The sequence below is a fragment of the Panthera onca genome (genome assembly GCF_046562875.1).
Source record: "Panthera onca isolate mPanOnc1 chromosome E1 unlocalized genomic scaffold, mPanOnc1 haplotype 2 h2.Chr16_ul_9, whole genome shotgun sequence".
Lineage (NCBI taxonomy): Eukaryota > Metazoa > Chordata > Mammalia > Carnivora > Felidae > Panthera > Panthera onca.
The window spans coordinates 528,191-541,729 of record NW_027675823.1 but is presented as its reverse complement, the minus strand read 5'-3'; positions in this window follow the sequence as shown (position 1 = coordinate 541,729).

Here is a 13,539-nt window from a genome sequence, read left to right as displayed (position 1 = left end):
TTATTTGTGTTCAAAGCCTCCAAAATTTGTTTGAGACTTACTTCACTATTTTCTAAAAAGTAAAGTATAAGGATTATAAAATGGCAAGGTGTCAATATTAATAATCATCATTAAAATAACCATGACAGGGAATGGTGTGTGTGTGTGGGGGGGGTGGGGGGGGGAGGGGACAAATTTTGTTAATGTCTGAAAATTAGCCAGATAAAAACTAATCAATTTAAAATAATTTTACCACGAATCTATTCCCTTAAAACAAGAAAAAATTCTAACGGTATTATTTGTCTTAATTAAATATTGATGTATACATTTTACAAATGTGATGCCAGACAGAGGGTGACTCTTAAAAATATTTCCAAGAGTAAAAAAATATTAATTTTAATTTGTTCTCAGTATGCCTACATTCTCATTATGTTTCTAAGACCTAGTTTATCTAAAACATACATATATAAAACATATCCCAAGCACACAGTAAAACTAGGACTTCAACAGAGATTGTTCTTTTAAAAAGGACTCACCATCAATAGATGCTTGACCCAGAATTTCCTGGAACGTCTTGTTGCTTAATAGAATTCTAGCCTTCCGGAGTTGGGACCTCAGCTCATTTATAGGCATCTTATCATTTCTGATCTTATCAAGAGTTGTAATCTCTTTAAATAAATCTGTAAACATGTCAAGAATAGAGAAGTGATGAGGAAGTTGAGGCAAAGCCCTTTTTTAGACTTAACACCCTAACCTGCACAGAGTAGATGCATTACAAAAGGAATTCTGAGTTAGAGGGCTTTCAAAACATGTCAGTGGGCTCTGTTTTCAGAAGTCACTTAAACAATAAGCAAAATTTAACATACCCCTAGCCAGCTAAAAGTTGAGTTTCTGCAACATTTTGTAGAAGTTTGCTTTTATTTATTAACTATTTCTCCTCAAAGGTTTTTCTACTACATGCTCCAGTCTTTCATAGACTGTAAAGCATTTCAAGAACAGCTTGATAATAAATAGCTCTTAGAATGAAGTCAAATATCAAAAATAGAACCCAGCTAGTTGGCAAAAGGAAAACTGAAAAATATAAATCTGTTATACTCTGAAAAACAGTCACACCCTCTCCTAGGCATTAGAAAGCCTCTCTTTCTTGCTAGCCTACCTACTAGTATTACATGCAGTAAATCCTTTTTTTTTTTTTTTTTTGTACTTTTTTTTAACGTTTCACTATAGGTGAGAAAAAGAAGCATATGGAAATTATCGGAGGTGAGAGAAAATTGTATTAGATTCACCAGGGGAGAAAATGTGTACCTTATACTGGAGCATATACTGAGACAAACTATTTTGCTTTAAGAAAGCATATTCTAGGAATGTAATTCTAAATAATTCATTACAGTCAAAGCACAGATTAAATATGATAAGGAATAAGAAAGCAGATTATAACATCTTGATACAGCAAAGAAAACTTAAGGAATTAAAAATACAGGGGAAAACAAACTATATTTTAGAAAAAGAATACCATTGAATGATCTTAGAAATTTACTTTTAATTTTCATTCTTTTACTATACTTACTATTGAATGGTGTTGATGGTTTAGGTGAATTAATGAAAACATCAATTACATCTTTTAAGATCTTTTTACTTTCTGCAAAGTTAAGAAATAAAATGGAATTTAAATAGATTTTAAGCTCATTAAAGCAGGGATCTGGTATTGTTTCAATTTCATTCAGCTTTCAAACTTCTGTGACCATAATGCATGGTAAGAAATACACTTAGATTATGAGCATGTGCGTGTGCACACACACACACACACACACACGTACACACACACAAAAAGGGAATGCAAGGAAACACAATCTGGGAATTGCAAGGTACAGTTAGGATTCAGACCTTCCCATCCCCTGCCCCGAGGCAGGTCATAAGACACTCATGTGAGAGATGCCCTTGCTATACCCAGAGGGAGGGTGCATCCTTATCTCTGAAGACTGAGGGTTGGAGGGACACCAAGAGGAATCTGAACGAACAGACCTTACTAAGTTTCCCCTGGTTTACCACCCTCAGCTCATCTCATTTTGTCCTATCACAGTTTTCTACCACTTTCCACACTTCATCAAAGCTAACACCAAAACATTCAGCTTTAACAACTCCTTATGAATATTCCCCTTTCATGTAAAATTTATATTAACTTTGAATGCTTTTCTCTTGTTGATCTGTCTCTTGTTACAGAGCTCCAGCTGGGAACCTAGAAGGGCAGAAGGAAAAGATTGTTTTCCCACTCCTACAGAAGCCTGCTTCAGGGGTCATAGGCTGGTAGCCCACAGACTGAATATAGCTGAGAGTCAGTCATGTCCATTGTCCTAGGGAGTGGTGGGGTTTTCTTTCCATTTGAATTTAACTATCTTCATCTAGGACACATGCTCTCAAGTTACCTTACAGTCCACACCCCTTCCTTTTGTCTTACAGCCAACTCATTTTATTAATTTTGCATTACGTGCCTGGCTACCGCAGGCATTTGAGTTAGCGGACTCTGCAGAGCCTGATTCAAAAGTTACCCTTCTCTATTGAAGTCTATTGTAATTTATCTAAATGGCAAATATTGGAGCTATGGCACTATACCTTTTGAAGTGGCAGGATAATTTGACCCATCTTTCCTATTCGAAGCAGTTAGCTTGGCCTTAAATATTTCCTCACTCCTGAGATTTTTGTAGACTGAGAGTTTTGGTAGGGACTATGTTTGCAAAAACCTAGAATCATTGAAGAAAATATGCCAAATGCCTAAATAGAGAGGAAGAGTTTGTCTGGAGACAGAGACAGAAGGAAAGAGAGGGACAGGGAGGGGTTGAGAGACTAGAGGTTTGATGGGAAAGAGTGAGAATTACCCTGTGGGAGCTTCCCTTCACACAGATGCAGGATTACCACAGGCTCCAACAACAAAGCATCAGTAGAAACACAATGCAAGGAAGTTTTAAAAGCTCTTCCTCTGTCTCCCACATTATGGTGTGACTTTGGAATGGGAGAGGGTGCCAGTAATCAACCACCCTGCCCCCAGGGTCTGATTTAATTTAATTGAAAGAAAAAAATGATTTCAATTTCTGGTATTTAGTAGCCAGATATCTGGATCAGCCCTCCTACTAAAAACAACTAAAAATTCTAAATAAAATTATTGCTATAAAAAAAAAAATCTTGGGGCGCCTGGGTGGCTCAGTCGGTTAAGCGTCCGACTCCAGCTCAGGTCATGATCTCACAGTCCGTGAGTTCGAGCCCCGCGTCGGGCTCTGTGCCGACAGCTTGGAGTCTGGAGCCTGTTTCAGATTCTGTGTCTCCCTCTCTCTTTCTGACCCTCCCCGACTCATGCTCTGTCTCTCTCTGTCTCAAAAATAAATGTTAAAAAAAAAAATTAAAAAAAAATCTTGAATTCATCAATGTGTTGCCAAGAAAGTAAGAAATTCCCAGACCAAACAACTGATGAAAGGCTGTAATCCAGAAACACGGCGACTGTTTTTACCCAAAGAGTGTTTGCCAAAGACAAAACAAAACAAAATTGGATGAATTTTAGTTTGTAGTTTCAAAGGCTCAGACAAAGCCTAAGTTCCTCCCAAAGTGGAGGGGAACGTGGGGTGGTTATCCTCAATTTACAAAAATGTTTCTCTAGATTTCAAGACCCAGAAAAAAATATCAAGAATAAGAAAACGTTCCTCCTTTATAGATAATTTGACTTTTCTCTCTAGCTACCTTTAAGATTTTTCTTTCTCTTTGGTATGTCACAGTTTCATCATGATAACCCTATGTATGGATTTCCTTTCATCCTATGTGGGATTCACTGGAATTCTTGTATTGGTAGGTTTAGGTCTTTCTCATTCTGGAAAATTCTCAGCTATAGTTCTCCAAATATTTTCTCTGCAACCACTCTGTCTCTTCTCTCCTGTGTGGCTATATATCACATCTTTTCATTCTTTCTTTTTCTAGCTTTACTGAGATATAACTGACATGTAACATTATATTAGTTGTAACTAATATATAACGTAATCAGATACACATATATATTTCAAACTGATTGCCACAATAAGTAGACCTCTTCATTCTGCCTTCCTTTTAGCTTCTTCTTCTTCTTTTTTTTAATGTTTATTTATTTGGGGGAGAGAGAGAGAGTAGGAGATGTGCAGAGAGGGAGACAGAGGATCTGAAGAGGGCTCCATGTTTACAGCAGTGAGCCCAATGCAGGGCTCTAACTCACAAACCACAAGATCATGACCTGAGCAGAAATCTGATACTCAATCAACTGAGCCACCCCAGCGCCACTAACCTCTTTCCTATATTCCAACTCTGTCTTTCTATGCTGCATTCTGTATAATTTCTTCAAACTCCTTTGCACTTCATATTTCTCTCTTCACCTATGTTTAATCTGCTAATATTGTTGTCTGCTAATTAATTTTAATTATTATATTTTTAATTTCTTTAAGTCCTGTTTCTTTCTTTTCAAATTTTAGTTTCCCTTACATGTTTTCAAATTTATCTTTTTTTAGAAGAGTACAGAAAGAGTGAAATTAAAAGAATAGAAAATACATATATATCCAAAAATATACTGTATTGCATATTCGCAGGTTGCTCAGAGAGTAAATCTTAAAATTTCTCAACATAAGAAAAAAACCCCTTTTTAACTATGCATGGTGACGTGTTAACTAGATCTATCGTTGTGATCATTTCATTCTATATGTGAAATATATATACAAAATGTCACAAAATCAATGGTAGAGAAGAAAATGATACAGATGAAAACATAAATTGAGGAAACAATAAACACGATAGAGAGGATCAGAAAGCCAGGAATTAGTTAAGAGTTATTAAAATTGACAAACCGCTAGCATAAATGACCTAAAAAGAAAAAAGATGGGGCGCCTGGGTGGCTCAGTAGTCAAGCGTCTGACTTCGGCTCAGGTCATAATCTCGTGGTCCATGAGTTTGAGCCCCGTGTCAGGCTCTGTGCTGACACCTTAGAGCCTGGAGCCTGCTTCAGACTCTGTGTTCCCTCTCTCTGACCCTCCTCCACTCTCTCTCCCTCAAAAATAAATAAAAACATTTTTAAAAATCTTTAAAAAAGAAGTATCTGATTTTATTTATTTTTTAAAATGTTTGAAACATCTTTTTAAACATTTTTAATGGTTATTTATTTATGTTTGGAGGAAGAGAGAGAGGGAGAGAACAGGGGAAGGGCAGAGAGCAGAGAGAGAGAGAATCCCAGGCAGGCTCCGTCCGTCAGTGCAGAGCACTGTGAGATCGTGATCTCAAACCGTGAGATCATGACCTGAGCCAAAATCATGAGTTGGACGCTTAACTGACTGAGCTACCCAGGCACCCCAAGAAGTATCTGATTTTAAAACCTGGATAAAAACAGTACTTGTTTCTACTAGTCTTCTCCAAATAAAGAAGAGTATCCACACACTTTCCAAAAGGGTTACAACAATTCTCAGTAACCAGTTTATAAACATAGCAGTCCCATAACAATCTTCCTAAACCTATGGTATTAGTATTCTTAAAAAAAAAAAAAAAAAAAAAAATGAGCCAGCATGAACACGTATAGTCTAAACAGGAAAACTGAGAGGTAACTCAAGAACTCACCATCTGTTTCAGAGTTCAGTAACACCTCAGGTTTTTCTTCATTTAAAGGTTTCTCCAGGCCCTCCAACGCAGATAAAAGGTCTGTAACTTCAACTTTCCTATCAAAGACACTATTAACAACGTTACATGCATCTTCTATTCCTAAACAGAGACATGACAAAATACAAAGATATCTAGTTGGTCAGTCTATCCAGAGAAGCACATAACAACTTGATTTGGGTGAGATGTATTCATTTTCTAGAATACCCAGTCTTGAGAGATTTTGCCTCTCTGAAATATTCTCCAAACTGAAAGCTCTACAACATTTATAGGTTTACAATGCTTATATCAGAAAACAAGACACACTGAAATAGTTTACCTTACTAGTTCAACACAGGAAGGTAAACAAAACAACAAAATACCAAAATTATCTCTAAGAAAATAGTGCCATGATGGGGAAACAAAAGGGGGCACTTGGGTGGCTCAGTCAGTTAAGTGTCTGACTTTGGCTCAGGTCTTGATCTCACGGTTTGTGAGCTCGAGCCCCACATCAGGCTCTGTGCTGTCAGCGCAGAGCCAGCTTCAGATCTTCTGGCACTCTCTCTCTCTGCCCCTTCCCTACTCATGCTCGCTCACTCTCTCTCTCTCAAAAATAAATAAACAAACATTTAAAAAAAGGCAGCCCTTTCTGTCTTTATCTAAACATTTGGAAAGAATGACAGTGTTGTTGATGACATGCCAATAATTTGTTGCTTTACTAACTCAAGTGTTATTCATTTATATCTTTTAATCTCCCTTGTATCCAAGTTACAACTGTCTTCTTTATTATGTCCTCCCTATTTTTTCCCCTTCATCATACTTCCTAAAGAGTTCTTTATTAGTCTTTTGAAAGAACCAACTTTTGGTTATATGGATAAGTGCGTGTGTGTGTGTGTGTGTGTGTGTGTGTGTGTGTGTGTGTTCTATTTCACTAACTTCAACTTTCCACTTTGTTAGCTCCTGACTAGCACTTTTCAGGGGGATTGTACTGCTCTTTTGTTGTTTATGCTGCTGGTTAGCTCTGTAAACTGAACGTTTAAGATAAATTGTTCTGGAGGCGCCTGGGTGTCTCAGTCGGTTAAGCGTCCCACTCTTCATTTTGGCCCAGGTCATGATCATGTCAGCTGCGCTGACAGCAAGGAGCCTGCTTGGGATTCTGTCCTTCTCTCTCTCTGCTCTTCCCCCCCGTCATATGCACTCTCTCTCCGAAAATAAATAAACTTAAAAAAAGATAAATTATTTTTGATATTTCTTGTTTTCTAATAAAAGTATTTAATGCTATAAAATATCCTGTAAGATTGTTTTGGTCACACTCTACACGATTTGATACATAGTGCTTTCACTGTCATCATTTCTAAAATCTTTCAGGTTTCTTTTATTCTTCCACCAAGGAATTACTTACAAGGCAATTTGTTTTTCATCTTAAAAGCAACACTTTTCCTTTCTTTCACAAATAATTTTAATGTCACAACATCATGGTCAGACTATGTGGTCTGAATGACTTCTGATTTTCAGAATTCACTGAAATTTTTATTTGTGGCTTAAATACATCATCTATTTTTGTGGATATTCCATAAGTATTTGAAAAGAATGTGTATGTTTTTAGCATACAGAGTACTCTAATCTGTTTCTGAAGTCAACTTTGTTAATATTGTCACTTCAATCTCAATCTCTTTCTCAATTTCTTTCAATCCGTCTATTTCAATCTTATCTATTTAGAATTCAGTGTTTACCTGGAAATAGATATAAATATGGTTGTGTTTTATGGGCATTAGTAGAAATCCAACTTATATAAAGCATTCTTTGTTATACACGTATTCCATTTTTTCCTTTCTTCATGGAACCGTATTATTACTGAGGTCTCTCTCTGGTGCAAATGTAAATCTAGTTTACTGTTATGACGTGTATGTATGGACCATATTTTATTCAACCATTTCCCAAATCATGGACTCATAGATTGTTTTCATTTCTTCCCTCCCATAATGTTGCAGGGAGCATCCCTGTACATGTCTCTACAAGAAACTTCTCTGGGCTATTTATCTGACAATAGAATTATTGGATCATAAGAAATATGCATACTGAATTTGACAAGTACTGCTAGATTGCAATCTGGAATGCTGTACCATTTTACCTACTCACTAGCAATTTGCGAGTATTGCCAACTCTCTTCATACACATATTTAGCTATGTGGGTTTCTCCTCCTGTATACTAAGTCTTATATCCTTACTTATTTTTCCAATTGATTTCTTTCTTTCTACTGTTGATTTGCAGAATTCCCTTATATTTGAGATATTAATTTTTTGTTAGTTATCTTGTAATTATCTTCTTCCAGTCTGTTACATGTTTTAGAGTCCTTCATTTACCAGAAATCCTTAATTTTGATGTGATCAAATCCTTTTTTACCCCATGGTTGTGCTTTTGGGGAGTAACATCTTTAAGAAGGCATCCATAACCACAAGGCACAATAGTTTTTCTTGCATTTTCTTCCAACAGCTTTATAGTTTAATCTTTGAGATCCATTTTAACATTCATTTGATTCTTTGAAGGTTATTTTTGTATATGGTATGACATAGGGATTCTACTTCATTTTCTCTGCATTGTAAGGCAATTTTCTCAAATCAGAAGCTAAATAATACATCTTTTCCCCCACTAACTGATGATGTCATTTCTATCACATTCCGAGTTCCCATTAATAGAAGTCTCTACTGGGTTCCATATTGTGATGCACTGGTCTATTTTCACAGGTCTATATTAAAACAGCATTATGCTATGTACTAACATGTGACAAAGCAAGATCTTTATCTTTTTTTTTCCCAAAAGGGTCTTAGCTATTCATAGATCTATAATCTTCTATAATGAATATAGCATTAATTTGTCAAGGTTCCCACCAAACTTATCCTGAGATAGTGAGTGGAACTGCATTCCAAGTACAGATTATTTAGAGAGAATCCACTTATTTCAATACTTCTTTTAAAACCCCAGTTTTAGGACTACAGTTCTCAATCTCAATGTCTGTGGTCCAAGGCTGTTTTTAGTGTCCCCATGATAGAACTGTGCTGAAATTTCAAAACAAACCGAAAAAAGTTAAGCATTTAGCCAGTGTTTTTCACAAGGAGATAGAGAGCAAATGTAAAAAAATATATATATGAAGAAATAAACAAGAAAGATAAGAATACAGAGGGGAAAAGTCATTAGATGTGATTTAAAAAAGCAAACCTGTTACTTTGATTATAAGATGGATAACCCCATCAGCATTAGTGAGGACAAAAGAAAGAATATAGCAATAAAACACATGACAAGGAAGAAAGAGAGACAACAGAAATTTTTTTAAATAATTCAAGAATATTACAGTATGGAAAATATGCATCTATGTGTGAAAACCTAGAGTTTACAACATGAACTGAGTTTAAATGAGAAAATGCATAAAAGGGGGGTTTGGTAGAGTATATATAAAGTCTATATACACACATACCTATACATACACCAACCCCCAAAAATGAAGTTTCTGTTCATATGCATTTTGAATTTCATACTTACTGTGGCACTCGATAAATTCATCACTGTTGTTCAATTCTCTGATGAAATCCTTAAAACTCACCACTTCATCTTTTTTTAAAAAAGAAAAAAAGAAAGAATTTAGGTATTATTGTAAAAAGGACCATTTGATGTTATAACACCAGAGCTATAAACACAAAAATAATGGAGAGGACTGGTAATCCTATTGTGACACATGTGATATGCAGAATAGACCTAAAATAAAGCTGTCAGAGATGCACTTTGAACATCAATTCCTCTGATAAAAACCCGTAAATTGATAGACAAGAAACAACTTTTAATTTCTCTTTTAAAAGATATATGGCAGTATATTTCCTTTGGCATTTAGAGTGAAACTTCTGAAATATGCAAAATTTGTTATTTTAAATTGAAATAATTACTCACCGTTAGGATTAGTGTTATCCAAAGTCTCCTTTATTTTATCATCTGTTAGATAGATTCCAATGGCATTTAAATTTTGCTGAAGTACAGGAATGTCTTTAAGTTCATTTTTGTAAATGTTGATGTTGTAAAATTGATTTTTATTTCCTGGGAAGAGATAATCACCTTCAGTTAGAAAGGAATTTTCATGTTTCTCCTTTATATTTTAATTTTTTTTAATGTTTATTTATTTTTGACAGAGAGAGAGAGAAAGACAGAGCATGAGCTGGAGAGGGGCAGAGACAGAGGGAGACACAGAATCTGAAGCAGGCTCCAGGCTCTGAGCTGTCAGCACAGAGCCTGACACGGGGCTCGAACTCACAGACCGCGAGATCATGACCTGAGTTGAAGTCAGACGCTCAACCGACTGAGCCACCCAGACACCCGTCTCCTTTATATTTAAAAAAAAGTGGGGAAAAAAATCTCCCAAGATATAAAATTATACTTAAGAGAAAAGGCAGTATTTGTATTTATTTATGTACCTACAATAATTTAAAATAGGTGACAATAGGTACACAGAAATGTATAAATATAAGTAAGGAAACTGGGGGAAAGAAACAGAAGAGCAGCAAAAATAAGACAAAAGAGAGCAACAGACAAAGTACATTTCATAAGGTCATATACATTAAATTTTGCAACAATATCAAATGTGCATGCATCTAACAAGAGCCTTCCAAATATAGCAAAAACTTGCAGAATTAAAGGGAGGAATGCATGAACCCATAATCAGAACTGCAGATTTGAAAATCTTGCACTTAGTAATTAATAGAACAACTAGAATAAACATCAGGAAGAATTAAGGGCGCCTGGGTGGCTCAGTCAGTTAAGTGTCTGACTTTGGCTTAGGTCACGATCTCACAGTTCATGAGTTAGAGCCCTGTGTTGGGCTCTGTGCTGACAGCTCAGAGCCTGGAGCCTGCTTTGGATTCTGTGTTTCCCTCTCTCTCTGCCCTTCCCCTGCTCGTTCTCTCTCTCTCTCTCTCTCTCTCTCTCTCTCTCTCCCTCCCTCCCTCCCTCCCTCCCTCCCTCTCTCTCTCAAAAATAAATATTAAAACAAAAAAAATTTTAATGTTTAAAAAGAATCAGAAATTAGAATATCCAACAAAACTAGCAAACAATCTAACCAAATGATATTTATAGAACACTACCCAACAACTACAGAATATACATTCTTTCAAGTGCACATGGAATATTCACCTAGGTAGACCACATGCTAGTCTTTGAACCAAATCTTAATGAATTTAAAAGAATTTAAATTGTACGAAATAAATTCTCTGACCAAGGTGTATTACATTAGAAATCAGTAACAAGATCCCTAGCACATGTCCAAATATTTGGAAATTAAATAATATAGTTCTTTAATTTTTTTAATGTTGATTTATTTTTGAGAGACAGAGAGAGGCAGAGCGTGGGTGGGAGAGGGGCAGACAGAGAGGGAGACACAGAATCCGAAGCAGCTCCAGGCTCTGAGCTGTCAGCACAGAGCCCGACACGAGGCTCCGACCCAGGAACCATGAGATCATGACCTGAGCCGAAGTTGGACACTTAACCAACTGAGCCACCCAGGTGCCCCTAAATAGTACATTTCTAAATAACTCATGTTTCAAATGAGATATCACAAGGTAAATTAGAAAATATTTTAGGGCGCCTGGGTGGCGCAGTCGGTTAAGCGTCCGACTTCAGCCAGGTCACGATCTCGCGGTCCGTGAGTTCGAGCCCCGCGTCAGGCTCTGGGCTGATGGCTCGGAGCCTGGAGCCTGTTTCCGATTCTGTGTCTCCCTCTCTCTCTGCCCCTCCCCCGTTCATGCTCTGTCTCTCTCTGTCCCAAAAATAAATAAAAAACGTTGAAAAAAAAAATTTAAAAAAAAAAGAAAATATTTTAAATAAGTGATTATCAAATCACAACATATAAAATTTTGTGAGATGCTGTGAAAGTGCTCAGAGGGAAATTTGTAGTTTTAAATGCTGGAAAGGTATAAAATCAGTAGTACAAAAAGTAGTGGTATGAAATTCTTTTTTCTTAATGTTTATTTTTGAAAGAGAGAGAGCGCGCCTGCGAGCATGAGTAGGGGAGGGGCAGAGAGAGATGGAGACACAGAATCCAAGGCAGACTCCAGGCTGGCACGGGGCTTGAACTCACGAGCCGTGAGATCATGACCTGAGCCAAAGTCGGACGCCTAACCGACTAAGTCATGCAGGCACCCCTGAAACTCCTTTTTAAAAAATTCTTTTTTAGAGTTGTATAATACTCTACTGTACATAGAAACTAAAGTTTATTCAACTAACCTCCAATGTTTACACATTAAGTATTTTCATTCTTTTGCCATCTCAAATAATTCTGTAATGAATAATCTTATGTATCTATATTTTCACATTGTTGGAAGGTATCTTCAGGGAAAATTCCTAGAAGCAGGATTGCTGGGTCCAAAGGTAAAGGCATATGTAGTTTTGTTAGACATTGCCAAATTCCCTCCATTAGACTGGTAGCATGTTAAACGCCCACCAGCTATAGGTAAACGTCTTTTTCTCTACAACCTAACAGTTGTGAAGGTTTTCAATTTTTGCCAATCTAATGGGTGAGAAATTGTATGTCCATTTCAATTTGCATATTTCTTATTATGAGTAAAATCAAACATCTCTTAATATGTTCATAAGCCATTTAAGATCTTTTTTATGATTTATATATCCATGACTTTTGCCCATTTTTCTATTTTTCTTCTGTGATATACATTATAGTTTCTACCATATTGTTATTTGTTCTTTGACTTTACCTATGATATTGTATTAATAGATAAAATTGTTTTTTTTTTAAATTTTTTCCAAGATGGATGTCAGAGAGCTTACTGCCTATGTTTTTTCCTAGATTTTTTTTAAACGTTAAAAAAATTTTTTTAACATTTTTCATTTGTTTTTGTGAGACAGAGAGAGAGAGAGAGAGAGAGAGAGCGAGCATGAGCCGGGGAGGGGAGGAGAGAGAGGGAGACACAGAATCCGAAGCAGGCTCCAGGCTCCGAGCTGTCAGCACAGAGCCCGACGCCCACAGACCGCGAGATCATGACCTGAGCCAAGCCAGACACTTACCTGAGTCACCCAGGCGCTCCTCTTCCAGGAGTTTTATGGTTTCAGGTCTTACAAGAGCAAGTATTTAATCATAGTCTAAGATAGGAATCCAGTTTCATTCTTTTGCATGTGGTTGTCTAGTTTTCCCAACACCACTTATTGAAGAATCTGTCCTTTCCCCACTATATATTCTTGCCTCGTTTGTCATAAATGAATTGACCGTATATGCAAGGGTTTATTTCTGAGCTCTCTGTTCTGTTCCACTGATGTCTGTTTTTATGCCAATACCATAGAGTTTTGATTACTATACTTTTGTAATAAAGTTTGGAATCAGAAAGTATGATGGCTCCAGCTTTGTTCTTTCTCAAGATTGCTTTGGCTATCAGGGTTTTCTATGGCTCCATACAAATTTTAGGATTGTTTGTTCTAGGTGTGAAAAATGCCATTGGAATTTTGATAGGGATTGCATTGAGCCCGTATATCGCTTTGGGTAGTATGGACATTTTAACATTATTAATTCTTTGACTCCACAAGCATGGAATATCTTTCCATTCATTTGCATCATCTTCAATTTCTTTCTTCAATGTCTTATAGTTTTCAGTGTACAGGTCTTTCACCTCCTTGGTTAAATTTATTCTTAGGTATTTTATTCTTTTCAATGCAATTGTAATGGGATAGTTTTCTTAATTTCTTTCTGATAGTTTATTAGCAAATAGAAATGCAACTGGTTTTTCTATTTGATTTCATATGGTGCAACTTTACTGAATTTGTTTATTAGTTCTAACAGTTTTTTTTTAATAGGGCCTTTAGGGTTTTCTACATATAATATTGTGTTATCTGCAAATAGTAACAGTTTTATTTCTTTCTTTCCAATTTGGATGACTTTGTTTCCTTTT